This window comes from Macaca fascicularis, chromosome 15 (genome assembly GCF_037993035.2).
Source record: "Macaca fascicularis isolate 582-1 chromosome 15, T2T-MFA8v1.1".
Taxonomy (NCBI): Eukaryota; Metazoa; Chordata; class Mammalia; order Primates; family Cercopithecidae; genus Macaca; species Macaca fascicularis.
This window is the reverse complement of record NC_088389.1, coordinates 92,309,032-92,334,357: the sequence shown is the minus strand read 5'-3', so window position 1 is coordinate 92,334,357 and position 25,326 is coordinate 92,309,032. Positions and strand designations below refer to the sequence as shown.

The 25,326-nt window shown below is 48.7% G+C and overlaps 1 long non-coding RNA gene across 8 annotated transcripts in view; it reads left to right on the top strand.

The window, feature by feature from the left end:
- Positions 1-25,326, top strand: part of LOC123569226 (uncharacterized) — a 57,729-nt gene that overhangs the window by 22,649 nt on the left and 9,754 nt on the right. For 2 of the 8 annotated variants that reach the window (XR_012424705.1, XR_012424709.1), the window contains one exon: positions 391-2,237. This is a non-coding gene — a long non-coding RNA (uncharacterized lncRNA). Of the gene's footprint in view, positions 1-236; positions 2,238-11,090; positions 12,318-15,055; positions 15,191-15,289; positions 15,368-25,326 lie in introns of those variants that run through there. The other 6 variants (XR_006692871.2, XR_010581578.1, XR_012424707.1 and 3 more) reach the window with 5 other exon arrangements.

Here is a 25,326-nt window from a genome sequence, read left to right as displayed (position 1 = left end):
AGCTCGTAGAATGTTTCAAATAAGCTGAAATTAGAGTTTTGTAGCATTGAAATTGAGTCTTTACACCAAAGTATAATTTGAAAGAGGAAACTTAGCAATTACTCTGCCCAAATTCATTGATCGTGTAATCTTTCTTAGCTAAGAACGTTACGGAACAAAGGCCCGCAAGGGCCTGGCAGTTGAGACACTTTAGCCAGTTAAGAAAATTCATTTCACCTCTGCGGAATGTTTGATAGGTTTGGTCATCTGCCTCTGACAGCACAAAAGCCCTAAATTTAATACCCTGAAGAGCTAACGTTGAAGTGCAAAAACGAAGGTTGAAACAGCGCGACTCCGATACACTGAGAAGAACCAGGATGCACCTGCACTTCTAATTTTTTTCAATTTCAGCCCAGAGCCGGCCTGGTTCAAGCATTTCTCAGAAATTTCCAGCGCACGTTCCCCATCTGAAGGCTCACACCTGCGGGAGCAGAACACACTCCACACGGGTGCCTCCAGCACACGGAACTTGCGCTCCCGGAAGCTTACGACATGGTCATTGTTGAAGTGTTCCCCTCGAAGTAGCTGGGCGTGGTGGCGCGCTCGTGGAGTCCCAGCTACTCGAGAGGCTGAGGTAGGAGCATCGCTTGAACCCAGGAGGAGGGAGTTGCAGTGAGACGAGATCGCGCCACTGCACTCCAGCCTGGATAACAAAGCGAGACTCCGTCTCAAAAAAAAAAAAAAAAAAAATCCTTAAGGACAGCCCAGAGGCTGGCGACACCTTCACGGGCCCCTCCATGGATGCGCCTCTGAGGTCACCGCTCCGGAAGGTCCCAGACTGGCGTGGAAACCTATTACTAAGTGGGGCGCGTGGACACCGGCAGGTCCCGCTCTAAAGGAGTCCCGCGGATGCTTGGGCCTCAGTTCCTCTTTCCTGCCCAAGTATTCCCCCCGCTCTGACGAAACAGGCAACTTCCAGACTGTGGCGTTAGCTCAGCGACTGCGCTGAGCCCCGGGAAAGAACCTGGTCCCGACGGCCAGCTGACCCAGGTTAGTTGCGGAGATGCTGACTACCCTGCTTCGCTGGCTGCTGCGAGGTCACATGAGGCCCTCGGTGTGACGTGAGGTCCTCGGGCGCAGCAGGGAGCGTGGCAGCCAACTCTTTCTGCGCGTGCGCGAGCGCGAGCATCTGCTGTCGTTTAGGCAGAACGGTCGCAAATCGCACCCTCAGTACTGGCCCGCTTTGCTCTTCTACCTTGCCCTCCTAGTCCGGATCCAAGATCCCAAGTAATCGTCCTACCCCTGCACCGGGGCCGGGACCAGGCAGCCAAGAGCGGCGGAGACAGACTGCTGGGACCGCGACATCTCCTCTCCTGTTCGCTGCCATATGCCCGCGTCGTGTTGAGCGGCCTGCGAACACTGACAGCCTGCCCGGTCCGCTGAGTGTTTGATCCCCATCCTCGCAACGCTCTGGAGTGGGCGGTTCAGCCAGTCTTCTTTCATTCTTATGAGGCAAGAGAGAGACCCTCTCATATTGTTTTATACTCAGTACCTGTTTAAAAAACAAAACAAAACAAGGAAGTGAAACCAAAGACAGGCAGCCCGGCGCCAGGCCCCAAACCGGACCTGGACCTGCCTGGCCTAAACCTAGTAGTTAAAAATCAACTCATGACTTAAAAACCGATGTTGTCCTTAGATTCCCCGCGTCGTATAAAAGAACACTGTGGGCCAGGGGCGGTGGCTCACGCCTGTAATCCCAGCACTTTGGGAGGCCAAGGCGAGCGGATCACCTGAGGTCAGGAGTTCAAAATCAGCCTGACCAACATGGAGAAACCCTGTCTTTACTAAAAATACAAAATTGCCCAGGCGTGGTGGCACATGCCTATAATCCCAGCTACTAGGGAGGCTGAGGTAAGAGAATCGCTTGAACCTGGGAGGCAGAGGTTTCGGTGAGCCGAGATCATGCCATTGCACTTCACCCTGGGCAACAAGAGTGAAACTCCGTCTCAAAAAAAAAAAAAAAAAAAAAAAAAGAACATTGTGAAACTCCCTGCTCTGTTCTGTTTCTCTCTGACCACCGGTGCATGCAGCCCCTGTCACATACCCACTGCTTGCTCAAATCAATCACTACCTTTTCATGTGAAATCTTTAGTGTTGTGAGCCCTTAAAAGGGACAGAAATTGTGCACTCAGGGAGCTCGGATTTTAAGGCAGTAGCTTGCCGATGCTCCCAGCTGAATAAAGCCCTTCCTCCTACAACTCCGTGTCTGAGAGGTTTTGTCTGCCGCTCGTCCTGCTACACTTAAATTAAAAAGTGTACACATTTCAGGCCAGGCGCCGTGGCTCACACCTGTAATCCCAGCACATTGGGAGACCGAGGCAGGTGGATCGCTTGAGCTCAGGAGTTTGAGACAAGCCTGGGCAACATGGCAAAAACCCTGTCTCTACTAAAAATACAAAAATTAGCCAGGCCTGGTGGTGCATGCCTGTAGTCCCAGATACTTGGGAAGCTGAAGTGGGAAGACTGCTTGAACCTGGGAAGTTGAAGCTGCAGTAAGCCGAGATGGTGACACTGCACTCCAGCCTGGGCAGACCTGTCCAGACCCTGTCTCACACACACACACTATATATATATATAATATAATATATAATATATAATAATAGGTAGTGATATATATTATTTATTATATAATATAAAATACATAATAATTATATATTGTATATTATATATTATATAATTATATGTTATATATATGTTTTATATATAATGTGTTGAATTGCAACAGTGATTCTTGAAGGCATTTATAAGTTAAATCCATAGGTTGTTTAATTGTATAAGTGTACAATATTGACTAATTCACGATAAGTATCACTTCACATCAAAGGCACATTTTTTCAAAATATGTCTTAGTTCTTTAATCACTCCCCAACATTCCAATAAAAAGCAGGCAGAAAATGCACTCTGCTTTTGATCATAAAGCAAGAACAGAGAGAAAATTAAAGCCATAATACAAGTTAGAGACTGGTGTTTTATATCATGTGCCCCAACCATGCATTTGCACCAGTTTTTTTTTTTTTTTTTTTTTTTTTTGAGACGGAGTCTAGCTCTGTCACCCAGGCTGGAGTGCAGTGGTGCGATCTCGGCTCACTGCAAGCTCCACCTCCCGGGTTCACGCCATTCTCCTGCCTCAGCCTCCTGAGTAGCTGGGACTACAGGCGCCCGCCACCGCGCCCGGCTAATTTTTTGTATTTTTAGTAGAGACGGGGTTTCACCGTGGTCTGGATCTCCTGACCTTGTGATCCGCCCGCCTCGGCCTCCCAAAGTGCTGGGATTACAGGCGTGAGTCACCGCGCCCGGCTGCACCAGTGTTTTGCTGATGATAAAATATGAAGCAAACAGGCACACACAGATAGTGAGTTAGCCCAAATTAATGTAAACTATCTTGATAATACTCACTTAAAATTCATTAGGAGACCACAAGAAGTACAGAGCATGTTCAGAAACACAACAGCCAGCCTCCAAAAAGAAAGCAAAAGAGAAAATATACAGGGCATTTCTTCTCCAGAGAATCAAGGGAGATTAAAATATATCAACTAGGCTGGGCACAGTGGCTCACACCTGTAATCCCAGCACTTTGGGAGGCCGAGGCAGGTGGAGCACTTGAGGTCAGGAGTTCAAGACCAACCTGGCCAACTGGGTGACACCCCGTCTCTGCTAAAAATACAAAAAATTAGCTGGGCATGGTGGCAGGCACCTGTAATCCCAGCTACTTGGGAGGCTAAGGCAGGAGAATCACTTGAATCCGGGAGGCGGAGGTTGCAGTGAGCCACTGCACTCTAGCCTGGGCAACAGAGCAAGTCTCCGTCTAAAAAAAAAAAAGAAATCAACTGAAGGTAGACTGTTAAAATTTGTCACACTTCTGTAAAATTTTTACAAGTATTTGCATGCTAAGAAGACACCTTTCAGAGTTGGCTAACAACTGTTAATGAGCATCCACCAGATACAGAGCCCTATTCCATGGCAGCTGGGGTTGGTATTTAGAGTTCCAAGCTAAGCAGGAGAAGAGGCTGTGGCCATAGCATAGTTCAGTGTAACTACTAGTACTCATCTGATGCAAGTAATATAACTAAATATAAACATTCATAAACAATAAGGATTTATTGGCTCATAAAAATGCGAAATTATTGTCAATATAGAATCATTTTTAAAAATCAATGATTAGGCCAGGTGTGGTGGCTCACACCTGCAATCCCAGCACTTTGGGAGGCTGAGGTGGGTGAATCACGAAGTCAGGAGATCAAGACCATCCTGGCCAACATAGTGAAACCTCCGTCTCTACTAAAAATACAAAAATTAGCTGGGTGTGGTGGCGCATGCCTGTAGTCCCAGCTACTTGGGAGACTGAGGCAGGAAAATTGCTTGAACCCGAGAGGCAGAGGTTGCAGTGAGCCAAGATTGTGCCACTGTACTCCAGCCTGGTGACAGAGCAAGACTCCATCTCAAAAAAAAAAAAAAAAAAAAAATCAGTGATTACTGTCATTCTATGTCTATATATTTCAGAGTCCACTGGACTTTAAAACATCAAAATTTCACTCTATAATTTGCTATATTATTAGTATTATAAACAATTGAGAAACTCATTTTTTACTAGTAATTAGTGTTTCTGAGGTGATTTCTAAGGTTATTATCTACATAATTGACTTTACAAGGATACAGCTATTGTGCAAATGTGGTTTATTATCAGAACCGAATGAATTATTTCATCTGGCAAAAAAAAAATGTTAATTACAATTCAAATTTAAAGATAATTATACTTCAGGGACATAAATATAGTCATCTGGGTCATAACAGTAAATTGCCTAATTGGCCTACTTCAATAGCCAAGACTATAAAACAATTGCAATATAACATCTGTTTCATACAGTGTTTTACTGCTTTAAAAATCCTTCTACTTTTTTTGTGGTTTTTGTTTTTTTTTTTTTGTTTTTTGAGATGAAGTCTTACTCTGTAGGCCAGGCTGGAATGCAGTGGCACAATCTAGGCTTACCACAACCTGCACCTCCCAGGTTCAAGCAATTCTCCTTCCTCAGCTTCCCAAGTAGCTGGGATTACAGGTGTGCGCCACTGCACCTGGTTAATTTTTTGTATTTTTGGTAAAGACAGGGTTTTACCACGTTGGCCAGGCTGGTCTTGAACTCCCAACCTCAGGTAATCCACCCACCTCAGCCTCCCAAAGTGCTAGGATTACAGGCGTGAGCCACCACACCCAGCCAAATGCTTCTACTTTTAAAACTCATTGTATTGATGTTCATAACTCTTGAGAAGTCAATAGCACTGATGTAGAATCCTTATTTTTCAGGTGAAGAAACTTGAGACACAGCTTTACAGTACAGTTGTCTCTCAGTATACACAGAGGATTAGTTATTGGTCTTATAACCACTACAGGACCCCCAAGTATAGCAAAATCCAAGCATACCAAAGTCCCACAGCTGGCCCTGAGGAATAAGAGTATACGAAAAGTGAGCCCTCCCCATACACGGTTTCACATCCCGTGAATACTGTATGTTCAATCTGCATTTGGTTGAAAAAATGCAGTGTATAAGTGGACCCATGCAATTCAAACCCATGTTATTCAAGAGTCAATCCAGGCTGGGCTTGGTGGTTCACGCCTGTAATCCCAGCACTTTGGGAGGCTGAGGCAGGTGGATCACCTGAAGTCAGGAGTTCGAGACCAGCCTGGCCAACATGGTGAAACCTCGTTTCTACTAAAACTACCAAAAATTAGCAGGGTGTGGTGGTGCATGCCTGTAATCCCAGCTACTCAGGAGGCTGAGGCAGAAGAATCACTTGAACCTGAGAGGTGGAGGTTGCAGTGAGCCGAGGTCGCGTCATTGCACTCCAGCCTGGGCAATAAGAGCGAAACTCTGTCTCAATCAATCAATCAATCAATCAATAAGTCAAACAACTGGGTAACTAGTAGAGCTAGGTCTGAAGTACAGGCCTCCAGACTTCCAGTCCAGCTCTCCTTTGCACTAAGAATACAGAAGACTACTTAAAAAAGCAGATCTTGCCCAGTGTGGTGGCGTGTACCTCTAGTCCCCAGCTACTCCAGGGAGGCTGAGGCCAAAGGATCTGAGCCTAGGAGCTGGAGACCAGCTTGGGCAACATAGTCACCCCACCTATTTGAAAACAAACAAACAACAACAAAGAAAAAAAATAGAGAAGCTGATCCTGGCTCTGTGTGACTTTGAGCAAATTACTCAGTCTCATGGTGAGGTAGTTTATCTGTAATATGGGACTATTCACTGGGTAATAACTTCACTGAGGGTAATAGGTGCTAAAACCTGTGGAGCACTTAGAACAGTGCTTGACAAATACTAAGTTCTGTATAAATGTTGGCAATTCTATACCACTTTAAATTGAAGCGTTATATTGTATACTTTATTAGTAATACACTCAAGGACACATGTAGGGCGTGTTTCAGAAGTTTTGTGGATATTGAAAGAATAGAGGGCAAACCATATTTTTAACTTACAATATCCCCATATTTTTGGCTTCATTATATTCCCACGTGTCCTTCCAACAAAGTAAACATGTCGCCCGGCCGTTGAAATCATCTCCTACTCTTATCCAGACTTTTCATCTGAAACGGTTGTATGCAACAGGCACAAAAGCATTTTCACAGAAAAACATTTTAATGCAGTTTAACCAGAAAGACACATCATGTTCAGAATTATTTAGGAAAAAATCTTAAATTTTTAAACATTTAAAAAATAGGGGCCAGGCACAGTGGCTCACGCCTGTAATCCCAGCACTTTGGGAGGCTGAGGCGGGCAAATCACGAGGTCAGGAGATCAAGACCATCCTGGCTAACATGGTGAAACCCCGTCTCTACTAAAAATACAAAAAAATTAGCCGGGCGTGGTGAAGAGCGCCTGTAGTCCCAGCTACTCGGGAGACTGAGGCAAGAGAATGGCGTGAACCCGGGAGGCGGAGCTTGCAATGAGTGGAGATCTTGCCACTGCACTTCAGCCTGGGCAACAGAGCAAGACTCCGCCTCAAAAAAAAAAAAAAGGCCGGGTGCTGTGGCTCAAGCCTGTAATCCCAGCACTTTGGGAGGCCGAGACGGGCGGATCACGAGGTCGGGAGATGGAGACCATCCTGGCTAACACGGTGAAACCCCGTCTCTACTAAAAAATACAAAAACCTAGCTGGGCGAGGTGGCGGGCGTCTGTAGTCCCAGCTACTCATGAGGCTGAGGCAGGAGAATGGCGTGAACCCGGGAGGCGGAGCTTGCAGTGAGCTGAGATCCGGCCACTGCACTCCAGTCTGGGCGACAAAGCGAGACTCTGTCTCAACAACAACAACAAAAAAGTGTTTTGAAGGCCAGGCGCGCTGGCCGAGGTGGGTGGATCACCTGAGGTGATCTAATGCAAAAATTAGCCGGGTGTGGTGGCAGTCACGTGTAGTCCCAGCTACTCAGGAGGCTGAGACAGGGGAAATGCTTGAATCCGGGAAGCGGAGATTGCAATGGGCCAGGATCGCACCCGCTGGAGCGCCAGTGCACTCCAGTCTGGGTGACAGAGTGAGACTCCGTGTCAAAAAAAAAAAAAACAAAAAAGTTTCCAGACTGGGCGCAGTTGTGGGGAAAAGAAAGAGAGATCAGCCTGTTACTGTGTCTATATAGAAAGAAGCAGACATAAGAGACTCCATTTGATTCTGTATTTGAGATGCTGTTAATCTGTGACCCTACCCCCAACCTTGTCCTTGCAAGAGACATGTGCTGTGGTGACTCAAGGTTTAATGGATTTTGGGCTGTGCAGGATGTGTCTTTGTTAAACAAGTGCCTGAAGGCAGCTTGCTGGTTAAAAATCCTGCCCGTCCCTGGGCAATGGAACATCTAGGTGTGAGACCCGATTGTATGCTCTGTTTACTGAGATAGGAGAAAACTGTCTTAGGGCATAAGGTGGGACTTGCTGGTGGGACTGGCTGGAGCAATGCTGCTGAGAGGTTTATGGAGATGTTTGCATATGCGTATCAAGGCACAACATTTTCCTTTGAACTTATTCATGTCACAGAGATCTTTGTCCATATGTCTTACTGCTAATTTTCTCCCTAAAATGATCCTATTGTCCTGCCACTCCCTTATCTTTAAGATGGTAAAGATGATTATCAATAAATACTAAGGGAACTCAGAGACCGGTGCTGGCGTGGGTCCTCTGTAAGCTGAGCGCTGGTCCCCTGGGCCCACTTTTTCTTTCTCTATACTTTGTCTCGTGTCTCATTTCTTTTCTCAAGTCTCTCCTTCCACCTAATGAGAAACGCCCACAGGTGTGGAGGGGCAGGCCACCCCTTCACGCGGTGGCTCACGCCTGTAATCCCAACACTTCTGGGAGGCGGAGGCGGGTGGATCACAGGAGGCCAGGAGTTTGAGACCAGCCTGGACATGGGGAAACCCCGTTCCTACCAAAAAATGCAAAAATTAGGTGGGCGTGATGGCACATGCCTGTAATCCCAGCTACTCAGGAGGCTGAGGCATGAGAATCACTTGAACCCAGGAGGCTGCAGTTGCAGTGAGCCAAGATGGCGCCACTGCACTCCAACCTGGGCGACAACGAAATTCTGTTTCAAAAAATGAAATGAAATGAAATGAAATGAAATGAAATAAAATAAAAAGCCGAAGGTCTTCAGAGCACCTCCGACCAGCGGAGGTTAAAGCTCATCTACAACAGCTTGCAGCAAGCTTGCTTTGATAAACAGTCTGGGGCCAGGAGGTACCCACAGTCCTAGTTACGCCAAATTCAGGCCGAAGGGCGACCTATGTCCGTGCTCCTGACAAACTTCCAGCCCCCATTGCCCATCGGAGCCTCGTCCAGGTGTCCCCATCTAAAGACTCCACCTGCGCAGGGCGGGTGCCACAAAATGAGGCGCGTTTTGCAAACAAAGGCGGCCGTTGCTCCAAGGTCTCGGGTAACTGATTAGCAAAACGCAGGTCTTCCCACTTAGGGAAGATGGCCCAAGAGCAAGAAGGTGAAACAAGAGGCCACCGGACCCGCGGAGCCCTGAGCTCGGATGTCGCCCAGTGCTCCGCGCCGTCTCTGACTCCCGGAGCCCGGATGCGCGCTGGGACTCGGTGCAATCCAGCTCCACGGCCGCGCGTCCCACAACACCCTTCACGTCCGTTCCTCAGTTTCCCCACCTTGGGAAGGCCAAGACTTCCCAGGCTTTAGGGGGCTGGAAGCTGCGAGAAGGTGGCGCTTGCTTAGGTGAGGCGCGAAGGATGGCATTAGAAAGAGGAAGGTGACTGGAACCTTCCTGGCCATGGACGACCGCCGGGTTCTAGGCGCCCGCTAGCCCCAGCGGTTGACGATCACGTGATACGCCCTAGTGTACCTTTCCTGCAGCGTGTTACCTGACGCACAGAGAACGTCGCTTCCAGAGGACCATTTTTTTTCGTAACTGACAGTAGTAATCTGGCGGTTTACACTCTCATTCTCTCACCTTTTTAGCCGGGCTCTTGACCTGCCCGGCCAGAAAGTTGCCATTGGGGTAAGGTGGACCGCGACAGGGAATAGGGAAGGGTCTCAGCAGTTTCTGCACGAGTCTTCCACACCGGATTCCGGAGGCCACAGTTAGGGAAAGCAAGGGCTAGTAAGGCAGTTTCCTCTTGTGTTCCCTATTCTTGTTGAGACTGTGGGTGTGGTGGAGTGAGCCTTTGGCCGACCTTTGTCCCTCCTGCCAAGACTTTCTTGCAGGACTATTCCTCACCCAGTGGATGAGTTTGCTTACTTGGTCGGTGACAGTACAGTGACCACAACCAAGGATTTGACAAGGGGATCTTACTACTTGCAACAAGTAAGGAAAACACTGGGGGTAATTCTTAAAGCAGTGCCTCCCTGAACAAAGGTGAAAACATTGCTTTTATTAGGTCGAGTCGTATGTAGAGGTGGAGCAAAAGTCGTGCTGGTGCAGTTTTCCATCATGTTTCTACATACCTCGCATGCATAGAAAATAGCGAATAAGGCCGGGTGCAGTGTTTCATGCCTGTAATCCTAGCACTTTGGGAGGCTGAGGCAGGCGGATCACCTGAGGTAGGGAGTTCGAGAACAAACTGACCAACATGGAGAGAAACCCGGTCTCCACTAAAAATACAAAGGTAGCTGGGCGTAGTGGCGCATGCCTGTAATCACAGCTACTAGGGAGGCTGAGGCAGGAGAATCGCTTCAATCCGGGAGACGGAGGTTGCTGTGAGCCGAGACTGCGCCATTGCACTCCAGCCTCGGCAACAAGAGCGAAACTCCATCTCATAAAAGAAAAAAAAAAAAAAAAAAAGAGACAGAGAGAAAGAAAGGGAAAGGAAAGGAGAGGGAAGGGGTGGGGAGGGCAGGGAAGGAGGGACGGCTCACGCCTGTAATCCCAGCACTTGGGAAGGCTGATGAGGGAGGGTGGCTAAAGGCCAGGAACCCAAGACCAGCCTAGGCAACATAGGGAGACCCACCCTATTTAAAAAAAAAAAAAAAGAGAGAGAGAGAAAGAAAATGGTGAAAAAGAAGCTCCTCCCTGTGAGACAGGGCAGGGACCCCCTCTTTTTTTTTTTTTTTTTTTTGAGACGGAGTCTCACTCGGTCGCCCAGGCTGGAGTGCAGTGGCCGGATCTCAGCTCACAGCAAGCTCCGCCTCCCGGGTTTACGCCATTCTCCTGCCTCAGCCTCCCGAGTAGCTGGGACTACAGGCACCCACCACCTCGCTCTGCTAGTTTTTTTGTATTTTTTAGTAGACACGGGGTTTCACTGTGTTAGCCAGGATGGTCCTCGATCTCCTGACCTTGTGATCCGCCCTTCTCGGCCTCCCAAAGTGCTGGGATTACAGGCTTGAGCCACCGCGCCCGGCGGACCCCTTCTTAAGAGCTTGCTGAGTATCTAAGCATAGAAATAAAGCAAAGTCTTGAGTTCTTTCAAGAGAAATTACTGGCACATAACTAGCCCTGAGAGTAAATAAGTAACTTAATAAAAAGGTAATAGTAGCTTAAAATGATAGCCAAGGAAGTTAAAATCACGGGATATTTGGTTTTCTGTAGAGACGAAAAATAACATTTTAACATAGGTCCTTCAGTTGTTTTTCAGAAACCTGGACCCCTACTGAATGGATCTGCTGGCACCTAGATCTCAGAGAAGGGGGAACTGAAGACTGAACTCTGACCACTGTTCTTTGTTGAAAATTTCTTTCTGAGGGGCCTGGAGGGAGTCACATCTACAATCCTGAGCTAACATTCTCTTCTGCGGACCCCAAAATTTAAACAAAGCTTCTCTTTCTTAACCCACTGCAAATGAGAAAAATCTTTGAATCTACCTATGACTGTAAGCCCTTATTTCAAGGTATCCTGCCTTTTAAAAAAAAAATCTTTGAATCTACCTATGACTGTAAGCCCTTATTTCAAGGTATCCTGCCTTTTAAAAAAAAAATCTTTGAATCTACCTATGACTGTAAGCCCTTATTTCAAGATATCCTGCCTTTTTAGGCCAAAACCACAGTGTAACCTCCATCTATTGATTTACAATTTTGCCTGTAACTTTGGCTTTCCTGAAATTTACCCCACCCTTTAAAAAAAAAAAAAAAAAAAGAAAAAGAAAAGAAAACTGCAAGGCATCAGCGAGGTCAGGATTTGAGCATGAGCTGCCTTGTCCTCCTTGGTGTGTATCTTTGCAAATAGATGCCTTCAGCTGGGCATGGTGGCTCACACCTCTCATCCCAAGCACTTTGGGAGCCCAAGGGGGGAGGATTACTCCATCCCAAGAGTTTGAGATCGGGGCAAAATGCCAAAACCCTGCCTCTACAAAAAATTTAAAAATTAGCTGGGCATGATGGTGCACTTCTGTAGTCCCAGCTACTTGGGAGGCAGAGGCCAGCAGATTGCTTGAGCCCAAGAGGTTGAGGTCACAGTGAGCAATGATCATGCCACTGCACGCCAGCCTGGGAAACAGAATGAGACCCTGTCTCAAAACAAAACAAAACAAAACATTAAAAAAAAACAAGGCCAGGTGCAGTGGCTCACACCTGCAATCCCAGCACTTTGGGAGACCAAGGTGGGCGGATCACTTGAGGCCAAGAGTTCATGACCAGCCTGGCCAACATGGCGAAACCCTGTCTCTACTAAAAGTACAAAAATTAGCTGAGAGTGGTGGCTGGCAACTCTAGTCCCAGCTACTCTGGAGGCTGAGGCAGAAGAATCACTTGAACCCAGGAGGTGAAGGTTGAAGTGAGCCAAGATCATACCACTGCACTCCAGCCTGGGCAACAGAGGAAGACTCCATCTCCAAAAATATAATAACAAAAAAGAAATACATGCCTTCCTTTCTACTGCTGCACAACCTCACTGTGTCAGGCAGGTGAGCGGACCCCAGTTATAGCACCTGGGCGAGGGTTTTTAGTATGGTAATAAGAGCCACATTTCATATCCGTCTCAGGCATCTCTGGATCCAGCTGGTTTTTGTTTTGCTGAGGCTCGGCTTCTTCCTGGAACTTTTTGAAACAACACTCAAGTTTCAACAGTTTCAAGTGGGTATTTTTCATACCCAAAAACCTGAAAACCTGGGGACCCTGGGTTACAATATTTCCACGTTGTATACCCAAAAGCCTGAAAACCTGGGGACCCTGGGTTACAGTACTTCCTGGCAGGCGATCTTACCCACTACCGCCATCTAGTCAATTTGAACCATCTCAACTGTGAGAGCCCAAGTATGAGGGCCTAAACACTCTTTCACTCCCTTTCCTGCTAGCACCCCTCAAGCTGAGAAAAATACTTAGGTCTTTAAAGCTGATTGGAAATGCCAAGTCAAAATCAAATTTGGAATATTTAAAATGGATTGAAAAATATTTCAGTATGCAGACAATTGTGAATAATGAAGCTGTTGGTAATATATGTCTTGATATCCTATACAATAAACAAATTGAATATGTACGAATGATTTTTTTTTCTTGTTTTATTAATTTTTTTTGAGACGGGAGTTTAGCTCTTGTTGCCCAGGCTAGAGTGCAATGGCACAATCTCGGCTCATTGCAACCCGGGTTCAAGCAATTCTCCTTCCTCAGCCTCCCGAGTAGCTGGGATTACAGGCGCCTGCCACCATGCCTAGCTAATTTTGTATTTTTTTTTTTTTTTTTTTTTTTTTGAGACGGAGTCTTGCTCTGTCGCCCAGGCTGGAGTGCAGTGGCCGGATCTCAGCTCACTGCAAGCTCCGCCTCCCGGGTTCCGGCCATTCTCCTGTCTCAGCCTCCTGAGTAGCTGGGACTACAGGCGCCGGCCACCTCGCCCGGCTAGTTTTTTGTATTTTTTTTTTTTTTTTTTTTTGAGACGGAGTCTCACGCTGTTGCCCAGGCTGGAGTGCAGTGGCGCGATCTCGGCTCACTGCAAGCTCCGCCTCCTGGGTTCACGCCATTCTCCTGCCTCAGCCTCCTGAGTAGCTAGGACTACAGGCGCCCGCCACCGCGCCCGGCTAATTTTTTGTATTTTTAGTAGAGACGGAGTTTCACTGTGGTCTCGATCTCCTGACCTTGTGATCCGCCCGCCTCGGCCTCCCAAAGTGCTGGGATTACAGGCTTGAGCCACCGCTCCCGGCCTAATTTTGTATTTTCAGTAGAGATGGAGTTTCAGCATGTTGGCCAGGCTGGTCTTGAACTCCTGATCTCAGGTGATCTGCCCACTTCGGCCTCCCAAAGTGCTGGGATTACAGGCATGAGCCACTGCACCCGGTCCTTTTTTCTTATTTTTCATTACTAACAGTTTGCCCTGACAGATGTACCAGTGATTTTTGACAACTATGCAGTCACAGTTATTGGTGAGAGCCATATAATCTTGCACTTTTCAGTCCTGCAGGGCAAAAAGATTATGACAGAATGACCCCCACAGCTATCCACAATCAGATGTATTAATTTTTTTTTTTTTTTTTTTTGAGACGGAGTCTGCTCTAATGCCTAGGCTGGAATGCAATGGCACTATCTCGGTTCACTGCAACCTCCGCCTCCCTGGTTGAAGCGATTCTCCTGCCTCAGCTTCCCAAGTAGCTGGGATTACAGCTGCCTGCCACCACGCCCAGCTAATGTTTGTATTTTTAGTAGAGATGGGGTTTCACCATGCTGGCCAGGCTGGTCTCGAACTCCTGACCTCAGGCAATCTGCCTGCCTCAGCCTCCCGAAGTGTTGGAATTATAGGCATGAGCCACCATGCCCAGCCAGATGTATTAATATTTATAGTTTATCTTTTTTTTTTTTTTTTTTGAAACCGAGTTTTGCTCTTTTTGCCCAGGCTGGAGTGCAATGGCGGGATCTTGGCTCACTGCAACCTTGGCTCACGGCAACCTCTGCCTCCTGGGTTCAAGCAATTCTCCTGCCTCAGCCTTCCAAGTAGCTGGGATTATAGGCATGCTCCACCACGCCCAAATAATTTTCTTTTTTTTTTTTTTTTTTTTTTTTTTTTTTTTGAGACCGAGTCTGGCTCTGTCGCCCAGGCTGGAGTACAGTGGCTGGATCTCAGCTCACTGCAAGCTCCGTCTCCTGGGTTTACACCATTCTCCTGCCTCAGCCTCCTGAGTAGCTGGTACTACAGGCGCCCGCCACATCGCCCGGCTAGTTTTTTGTATTTTTTTGAGTAGAGACGGGGTTTCAACGTGTTAGCCAGGATGGTCTCGATCTCCTGACCTCGTGATCCGCCCATCTCGGCCTCCCAAAGTGCTGGGATTACAGGCTTGAGCCACCGCGCCCGGCCGATTATTTTCTATTTTTAGTGGAGACCGGGTTTCTCCATGTTGGTCAGGCTGGTCTCGAACTGCCAACCTCAGGTGATCTGCCCACCTCAGCCTCCCAAAGTGCTGGGATTACAGGCGTGAGCCACTGCCCCTGGCCTTATAGTTTATCTTCTAGTGGTCTTCGGTCCTCATTTGAAAATGTGAAAAGTGGGTACCTGAGATAATTCACCATTTTGAAGATTCATTGTTTCTTGGAACCGAAATCAATCTCAGAAGTATACCCCTGCACTACTGAGAAACTTAACCAAGGACAAATACAATCCCTTCACTCCACAGACAGCTGACATGATGGTCTGTGACCTGAAGGTTATTGAACAGTTGGAGTGTTCTGCATTCATGTGGAAGAGGCTAAAGGATGTTTGATGAAGCACTATGGGCTGCCCTGGAAGAGGACTGAAGAAGCAGCTGCAGGTGAGTGCTGCTCTGAACATAATCCAGGGCACTTTCTGCATAGTTGGTGGTTCTGTCACACTTAAAACAATGTTAATTTCTTTATTTTTATTTTTTTAGAATCAAGGTCTCTGTTGCCCAGGCTGGAGGGCAGCAGTGCAATCACAGCTCGCTGCGCCCTCAACATCCCAGGCTCAGGTGATTCTCCCACTCCAGTCTTCCAAGTAGCTGGGATTACCAGTGCATGCCGCCATGCCTGGCCTTTTTTTTTTTTTTTCTTCTTCTTAATTTTAAATTAATAATTTTTTTTTCTTTTTTCTTTCTTTTTTTTTTTTTTTATGAGACAGAGTCTCTCTCTCTCTCCCCTGCCCAGGACAGAGGGCAGTGGCGCAATCTGGGCTCACTGCAACCTTCACCTCTCAGGTTCAAGCAATTCTTGTGCCTCTGCCTCCCAAGTAGCTGGGACCACAGGCATGCGCCACCAACCTAATTTTTGTATTTTTAGTGGAGACAGGGTTTTGCCATGTTGGGCAGGCTGGTCTCGAACTCCTGGCCTCAAGCTACCTGCCCACCTCGGCCTCCCAAAGTGCTGCGATTACAGGTATGAGCCACCATGCCTGGCCCTCTTTTTTTTTTTCTTTCTTTCCTGAGACAGAGTCTCTCTCTTTTGCCCAGGCTGTAGCTCAGTGGCATGGTCTCGGCTCACTGCAACCTCCGCCTCCCAGGTTCCAGCAATTCTCCTGCCTCAGCTGCCTGAGTAGTTGGGATTACAGGTGCCTGCCACCACACCCGGCTACTTTTTTGTATTTTTAGTAGAGACTGAGCTTCATCATGTTGGCCAGGCTGGTCTCAAACTCCTGACCTTGTGATCTGCCCACCTTGGCCTGCCAAAATGCTGGGATTACAGGAGTGAGCCACTGTGCCCGGTCCATTTTTTAATTTTTGTAGACATTGGGTCTCACTATGCTGCCCTGGTTGGTCTTGAGCTCCTGGGCTCAAGCAATCCTATTGCCTTGACCTCCCAAAGATCTGGAGTTATAGGCATGAGCCTCTGTGCCTGGCCTAAAAGGAATGTTTAAATCCAATTACAAATTAGAATTTGTTTTTGTAGTTATAGAGGAACTGCTCCATGCTGGTTCCCCAACAACCTAGATATTATTACTGGACAACTCTGGTCGCCTTGACAAATTTGGCATCCAACCTGTGTTATGCCCAGACCGTTTGTTCCCCAAAGAAGACCACCAGAGTCCAGAGTCAAAGCCAAGCGGCAAGGATCTTTACTACAAGTTCGAACCTGGTCCCTCCTTTACACAGTATACAAGAGGGCCCCGATCAATGCGAGCGTTTGCTTTTTATAGCCCAAAAGTTGCAGGGGAACAAAGAAATTCTTTTGGCTCCCGTGCTTTCAGTAACCTTGAACGGCTGTCTCCTTATCGGAGACTTTCCAGGTGGTGTTTGTACTGGGCTCAGGGAGTTTCGAGCCCGGGGGCTGAGGAATGTGCCCAGCTCCTTTCATTCCCCCCTTCTTTTCAGGTATCTTTAGAGCCAATCTTGGGTCTTATAAGTCTGATTCTGTTTCAGCATTTACAGGTTGGTATTGGGCTCTGAGGACCATGAGTTGTACGGTGTCAAATCTCTCCCTAACAAATTGTAAAATTCTGTTAACAACACAAGGTCCTACAGTAAGCAGAAATAGTAGACTTAGCAGGGGTCCAAGGAAGGGGGCTAACAGAGAAAACATAGAGGAATTCCACCATTGGTCTGCAGCTGAAGCAAACTGCCGTGTTTTTACTTCAGTGCTTAACTTGCGTAACTGTTGGACCCGGTCCTCTACAAGTCCTGATTCATTTATGTAGAAACAACAGTCTTCTTTTAGAAATATACATGTACCACCTTTTTCTGCAGTGAGTAGGTCTGGGGCTCTCCGGTTCTGCAAGGTTACCTGAGCTAGGGACGTGAGCTGCCGCTGAAGGGAGGCAAGGGACTCAGCCGACTCCTCCATAGCAACGGCAAATTGTTGGTACAGCTTGTTACTTTCTATGAGGGTGTGACCTAGGGCTCCCCCCGCCAGTCCGGCCGCAATGAAGGATGCGGTGAGGGAGATTCCTGCAATGAGGGGGAGAAATATGGCTCGTGCAGGTCTTGGTCTAGGGTCTGGGTGAATAACAGCACTAGTCCAGTTACCGGTATACCCTAGGAACTCGCCAGCAGTTAGTAGAGTCAACCGGGGAACTAATGTGACAGGGAGACACAGTAGGTTATTAACAGAAGGACTAGGTAGGTTCTTAGATAAGGTTCCATTACACCAGAAGAATATGCCTGATGGAGCCCTTAAGGTGATATTAGGGGGCATTGCAGTGATGCTGCAGAGGCTGGAATTGGTTCCTGAGAAACAGTAGGGAAACTTCTCCTGACTGGGGTTTAGGTATAGGGGCACGTTCAGGATAGGAGCATACGAGAGGTTTTGGAGGTTGTTAGCTTGGGCAAAGGTAGAGGATCCCCATGGCAGAGGGACAGCGGTTAGCGGTGGATGCCCTAGAGTGGCGCACAGAAAGCAGCCAGACAGGCTATGAAGTCCTGTAAGGTTAGCAAGTTCTAGTCCTTCTTGTAATAACTTTAACCAGGAGAAAGGACGTAAGTCTCGTGTTAGTCTGTTTTCCTGTCGTTGGATATTCCCGTGGACCAGGGGCAGTATTTGCACTAGGCCTCACCACAGATATAGGTGACTGCTAGGCCATGTGGAGGAGGGGGAGTAGTATACAGCCCCATGTTGAGGCGTGGTCCAGCGGGAGTTCCAGGGGTCTCTAACTATTCATGTATATGAAAAGTCTCTATCCCGTCTATGATGGAAGGGCCACTTAGGGTCTAACTGTTTTCTCTCTCCCCAATAACGGGGTCTATGGATGTTACAATAGTTATAAGGACAGCCGGCATTTTGGTGCCACCAATAGTGTTTACAATTGTATTTAGTCTGATCAAACTCAAAGCATATTATTGGTGTCATAGGTTTGGCTATTTGAAAACCAGTAAAATTTAGTAGAATTGGGCTGTTGCACCCTGAGGAAGGGCAATCAGCACTGGCCAATAATTTTCCGGGCTTATGAGGTTGCCCAGGGTGGGTTCGGTTTTCATAAAGCCAGAATCTCCAGACAAAGGGATTATGAGCTGGTTTTGTGATTTCTCCAGCGGCCACTAGGACGACTAACGTTAGGGTTAGACTACCTAACTGCATGTTTGCAGTGAGCTATGCTGCTGGCGCAGGGTGAGTTTTAAGGGGTTTTTCCTAGCTCTGTCCACAGTCCACGTGTCCGGTGCTTCAGCCGCCGCGGTGATTGGTCCCAGAAGATCGGAGGTTGGGTCCACTGGCTTGACGTGGGAGTAGTGGATCCACGATGCGACGCCTTCTACCTTCAGGGCGGTGGGTGTGGTTAGGAGTACCTGGAGTGGTCCTTTCCACCTGGGTTTTAGGGTCTCTTGTCGGTGTCGCTTGACCAGGACCCAGTCTCCCGGCTGGTACGGATGGGGTGTCGGCGGGGGACCGGTCTCGTATAGTTCCTTCAGCTTGGGCCAGATTTCTTGATGAATTTTCTGCAAGGCTTGTAGGGAAAATAAGAGTTCAGAGACATTTTCTGTTTCAGACTTGAGCAGATCATCTTTTAGGCCGGGAACTAAGGGTGGGGGTCTGCCATACATAATTTCATAAGGAGTAAGGCCCAGTCTGTAAGGGGTATTACGGGCCCGGAACAGAGCGTAGGGGAGAAGGACCACCCAATTAGCGCCAGTCTCCATAGTTAATTTAGTTAAGGTCTTTTTTAAGGTCCGATTCATTCTCTCTACCTGTCCTGAACTCTGGGGCCTGTAAGCGCAATGTAGTTTTCAATTTGCCCCAAGGATGGAAGCCAAATCCTGACTTACCTTAGCGACGAAGGCCGGCCCATTATCTGACCCTATCTGGACGGGGAAGCCATACCTGGGGAGGATATCTTCCAGGATTTTCTTTGCTACAACCTGAGCAGTTTCTTTCTTGGTGGGGAATGCTTCAGTCCACCCTGAAAAAGTATCTACAAAGACAAGTAAGTACCGATACCCGTATTTTCCTGGCTTTATCTCAGTAAAATCTACTTCCCAGTAGATACCAGGCCTGGTTCCCCTGAGCCTTGTTTCCGTTGCAGCCTGGGATTGGGGGTAGGCGTTGTTAAGCTGGCAGACTTTGCAACTTGTCACGATGTTGCTGGCCATCTCGGCTGTATGTCTGAATTTGAGCTTAGAGCGTCTGATCAGGTCTATCATCCGCCGAGCACCCAGGTGGGTGGTTCGGTGGATGTGTTCTAACACTTGTCCTAATTTTTCTGGTAGGATGGTTTGGTCATTAGTATCAGTCCACCACCCATTCTGGATCTGTTTCAGGGGAAGCTTGTCAATCCACTGGAGATCTTGTTCTGAATAATCAGGGAAATATGGCAAGTCCCAGGGGCCCGGGTCAGGGAGCTGGAGTGCAAGGAGTTGGCTGGGAGCCTTCGCCACCTTTCTTGCAGTTTGGTCCGCCAGAAAGTTGCCTTGAGCAGTTGGAGTAGTTAGTTTCTGATGCCCTGGGCAATGCACAATGGCTAACTTTTCTGGCCTCCATAGGGCTGTTAGCAGGGCTAGGATTTCTTGCTTGTTTTTTTATCTCTTTTCCTTCAGCCGTCAGTAACCCCCGCTCCCTGTAAATGGCCCCATGTATATGCGCTGTTGCAAAAGCATATCGGCTGTCTGTATATACCGTCAGCTTTTTCCCCACCCCTAAGGTAAGAGCTTGGGTGAGCGCTATCAGTTCGGCCTTCTGGGCCGATGTCCCCGGGGGCAGGGGTTCCGCCCAGATTACCTCAGTCTCTGAAGTCACTGCCGCTCCAGCGTACCTCTGGCCCTGATGCATGAAGCTGCTCCCATCAGTGAACCAGACGAGGTCGGCGTCAGGAAGTGGGCGGTCCTGCAGGTCTTCTTGAACTCCGTGCACCTGAGCTAGTATCTCGGTGCAGTCGTGGAGTGGGGCGTCCAGGTCCGGGTTGGGCAGCAGCGAGGCAGGGTTTAAGGTGGTCGTTGGGGGCAGGAAAGTTATCCCAGGTCTTCATGGAGGGCCTCATCGAACAGGGTAGGAGAGTTTTTGAATCCTTGCGGCAGTCTGGTCCATGTCAGTTGGCCACTTATGCCTCTATCAGGGTCATTCCACTCGAAGGCGAAGAGCTTTTGGCTCTGAGGGGCTAAAGGCAAACTGAAGAAAGCATCTTTTAAATCTAAAATGGTGTACCATTGATGTTTAGGGTTTAGGGTACTCAGGAGGGTATATGGGTTAGGCACAGTTGGATGTATATCCACAACCCTCTTATTGATTTCTCTTAAGTCTTGTACAGGTCTGTATTCTCCACTATTAGGTTTTCGTACTGGCAACAACGGAGTATTCCAGGGTGAGTGGCATGAGCGAAGGACCCCTTGGTCAAGGAGCCAGCGGATATGCGGGGCAATTCCTTTCTTGGCCTCTAGGGGCATCGGGTATTGGCGTACCCGCATGGGGTCTGCCCCAGGTTTAAGTTCAACAAATAAAGCAGGACGGTGTTTTGCTAGTCCTAAGCCCACCGTTTCTGCCCAAGCTTCTGGATATTGCTGGAGCCAGGTTGCTATGTCCTGGTCAGGGGCCGTTTGCTCCTGGTGGAGCCGGTATTCATCTTCTAGGGTTATAGTCAGGACGGACACAGGTTGATTGTGGGAGTTTGTCACGACGGGCCCCTCAGGGAGGAATTGGATCTGTGCTCCCATTTTAGTTAGCAGGTCTCTCCCTAATAGGGGACAGGGGCTCTCAGGGATGACCAGGAAAGAATGGGTTACATTCATGGCTCCGAGGTTTACTGTTCTTTGTGTGGTCCATGGGTATTTCTTAACTCCTGTGGCCCCTTGTACCCACGAGGACCTGGAGGATAATTTTCCATTAGTTTTAACTAAGACTGAGTGCTGTGTCCCCGTATCGACCAAGAACTGGACCGGGGACCCCTCCACTTGCAAAGTTACCCTAGGTTCGGGGAGGGGATCCAAACCCCGTCTTCCCTAGTCTTCATCTTGAGTGACTAGCACGGGTGTAGACCTAGGGGGTCCCTGTCCTCGTTGTTTCTTTTTGGGGCAGTCTCTTACCCAGTGGCCAGCCTCCTTGCAGTAGGCACATTGGTCTTTTCTCAGATTATCATGCCTGGGGGGCCGCCTGGGTTGGGTGTACTCTGGCTGTAGATGCTCTTTCTGTACCACTGCTGCCAGGACCTTGGTCATTTTTTCAGTGGCCTTAAATTGCCTTTCCTCTGGAGTATCTCTGTTATTGTAAACCCGCTGGGCTATCTGAAGGAGGTCTTGGATCCGCTTTCCTTCTAAGTCTTCTAATTTTTGGAGTTTTCTTTTAATATCTGGGGCTGCCTGATTTACGAAAGACATTACAACAGCTGCCTGACTTCCTGGAGCCTCTGGATCTATGGGGGTGTATTGTCTAAAAGCTTCCATTAATCTTTCTAAGTAGGTGGCTGGGCTCTCTGTCTTTTCTTGCAGAATAGAATATACTTTAGCCAAATTAGTGGGCTTGCGAGCAGCTGCCCGGAGACCTGCCATTAGAGTCTGGCAATAAAGGCGTAGCCGTCCCCTACCTTCTGCCGTGTTGTAGTCCCACGCCGGCCTGGTCAGAGGAAAGGTCGCGTTTATGAGGTCGGGGTTGGCAGTCAGTTGACCGTCGTCCCCCGGGACCAGCTTTCTAGCTTCTACCTGTATTCTCTCTCGCTCCTCCGTGGTAAACAAGATTCGGAGGAGCTGCTGACAATCATCCCAAGTGGGCTGGTGGGTGAACATGACACTATCCAGTAAAGCCAGTAAATCTTTGGGGTTGTCTGAAAACCGAGCACTCTGAGTCTTCCAGTTATACAGATCACTGGTGGAGAATGGCCAGTACTGGAGCCTGGGGATTCCTGTGTCATCTGGGGGTCCTATTTCCCGAAGGGGTAAAGCCACCGTGGAGTCAGGCGGCTGGGGGGGGCTAGTCCGCGAAGTGTGCCCTTGCGTCCGCCCTGCCGGCCCTTCAAAGTTATTTTCCCTATCAGCGGGCCCGTGAGTGCCGGCCGCCTCCCCCTGCCTGCTCTCTCCCGCTATTTCATTCGCGTGTGCCCTCTTTCTCTCTGTCATCCCGTGTCCTTTCTCCTTCACACTCACTCTCTTTTTCTTTCTGTCTCTCTCTCTGACTCTCCACGTCTGCCGTTTCCTCCCCTTTCTCTTTCCGATTTCCCTTCTCACTTTCTCCCTCTCCCCAGTCTCACTTTCTGTGTCTCTTCCTGTAAAGGAATGTGGGTTAGAATCCCTATAAAGGAAATCTGATCTGACTTATTAATGATAGCTAGTGGCAGGCGCGCCTCGGCAGCCCGGGGACCGGGCCGGAAGCGCGGCGCCGGACGCTGGGAGCCCAGGGACCGGGGCCGGGAGCGTGGCGCCAGAAGCCGGGGGACCGGGGCCGGGAGCGCGGCGCCGGAAGCCGGGGGACCGGGGACCGGGGGCCGGGAGCGCGGCGCCGGAAGCCGGGGACCGGGGCCGGGAGTGCGGTGCCGGAAGCCGGGAGCCCGGGGACCGGGGCCGGGAGCGCGGCGCCGGAAGCCGGGAGCCCGGGGACTGGGGCAATTCAGACCGCAAGCGCGCACCCGGGGACCGGGGCAATTCAGACCGCAAGCGTGCACCCGGGGACCGGGGCAATTCAGACCGCAAGCGCGCACCCGGGGACCGGGGCAATTCAGACCGCAAGTGCGCACCCGGGGACCGGGGCAATTCAGACCGCAAGCGCGCACCCGGGGACCGGGGTCAGAGTCAGCTGTTGCCTGGATCGCGAACGCGCTCCGGCAACTCAGATCGCAATTTAAATCAGAAGAGAGCCAGGGGACGTCTCCCACCGGTCTCCACTGGCCGTCCTATAGCGCGTCCGCCAGGACTGTGCCAGCCTCAGTTTCAGACCTCGTGAGTCACAGATTCAGATTCAGAACAGACACACAGACACACACAGACAAACGGAGACGAGCCAGCTCACCTATCAGTAGATCGATCTTAGCAGATCCGTTGACCAGGGGTCTGGTGGGCTTGGGGAATCCCGGACGAGCCCCCAGATGTTATGCCCAGACCTGAGCCTGGTAAGGTCACGAAGACTTTTTGGAAGAAAGAGGGATGCGGGCCAGATTAAGGGCCATGATAAGACTCCCTGGGATCTTGTAGTGCATGCTCTTGTCCAAGCAGTGAATTGGGAGGATTAAGTTTCTTCCCAGTGTCCTAGTTGTTACTAGACTGTGTGGGCTGGGTTAGATGAAATGAAAAGATTTCCCAGGATCTGATAGTACATACTACCCGTCAGTGAATATTTGGAGATTTAGAGGCTGGGGTCGGTGGCTCACACCTGTATTCCTCGCACTTTGGGAGGCTGAGGCGGGCAGTTCACTTGAGCCCGGGAGTTTGACACAAGCCTGGGCAACATGACAAAACACTATCTCTACAATTTTTTTTTTTTTTTTTTGAGATGGAGTTTCGCTCTTGTTTCCCAGGCTGGAGTGCAATGGTGCGATCTCGGCTCACTGCAACCTCCATCTCCCAGGTTGAAGCGATTCTCCTGCCTCAGCCTCCAGAGTAGCTGGGATTACAGACATGCACCACCGTGCCCAGCTAATTTTGTATTTTTAGTAGAGATGGGGTTTCTCCATGTTGGTCAGGCTGGTCTCGAACTCTCGACCTCAGGTGATCTGCCTGCCTCCACATTCCAAAATGCTGGAATTACAGGCATGAGCCACTGCACCTGGCCTACAAAAATTTTTTTAAAAAATTAGCTGGGTGTAGTGGCACACACCTGTGGTCTCAGCTACTTCAGAGGCTGAGGTGGGAGGATTGCTTGAGCCCAGGAGGTTGAGGTTGCAGTGAGTTGAGATCGCACCACTGCACTCCAGCCTGGGCAACAGAGTGATATACAACAGAGTAATACACTGTCTCAAAAACAAAAATAAAAACAAAAACAACAAAACTCAAAAAACAAGAGATTTACAGTGGTAGGATTGAAACAGCTGCCTGATGGTGTCTTAGTTGTAAAAGTTTGTAGATGCTTGGCCGGGTGCCGTACACTTTGGGAGGCCGAGGTGGGTGGATTACCTGAGATCAGGATTTCGAGACCAGCCTGCCCAAGATGGAGAAACCCCGTCTCTACTGAAAATACAAAATATTAGCCAGGTGTGGTGGTGGGCGCCTGTAATCCCAGCTACTCAGGAGGCCGAGGCAGGAGAATGGCGTGAACCCGGGAGGCGGAGCTTGCAGTGAGCCAAGATCACGCCAGTGGACTCCAGCCTGAGCAACAAGAGCAAAACTCCTCAAAAAAAAAAAGAAGAAAAAAAAAAGTTTGTAGATGCTGAGCAGAAGGCAACTTAAATCTGAATGTAAGTCCAACACTGTGCTTACTGGTGTGGAACTGCTCCTGTCACACCCCCTGATCTCTTCCTCTCTCTTCCCCTGACCTCTGTTCCGTTAAGGAAAGAAATGTCCACTCTGCTCCAGTCAACCCCACTGCTGGTGTCTTCTGCACTGCCTTGCACTCCCTGAAGAGAGCCTGGGCAACAGAGCGAGACTCCGTCTCAAAAAAAAAAAAAAAAAAAAGAATGGGGACTAGGTGGATAGATTTACTACACTGAAGCCCCCCAGCAGTCTAAGAACTGACGCCTCTTACAAAGGAAAGGACTGCATGTTTCTGATGAAGCTACCATGACCTGCCAGATTTCCAACTCCTGCCAAAATTAATATTTTTGTCTGTAGTAGAAGAGGCCATACCATTGTGGCCCTTGAAACTTACTGTATTACGTTTTATTTGGTGAACAGTTCACATACCCAAATGGTTGTAACTGATACTGCTGAATATATTGTAAGAACAGAAGTGTTAAGTATGTATAACACTTCTTTTGATTGTAAGGAATGTTCCCAGTGGGGAAATGCCATAATCAAAACAGTGATTGTGGGATGAATATTAGTATGAAGAGCTTACCTTCATGCTAATAAAACAGTACAGGATGCCAGAAGGAAGGGAGGAGAGGGGATAATATCACTATACTGATGAAGGAGCTAGAAGAAAGAGGAGTGCTTAAGGA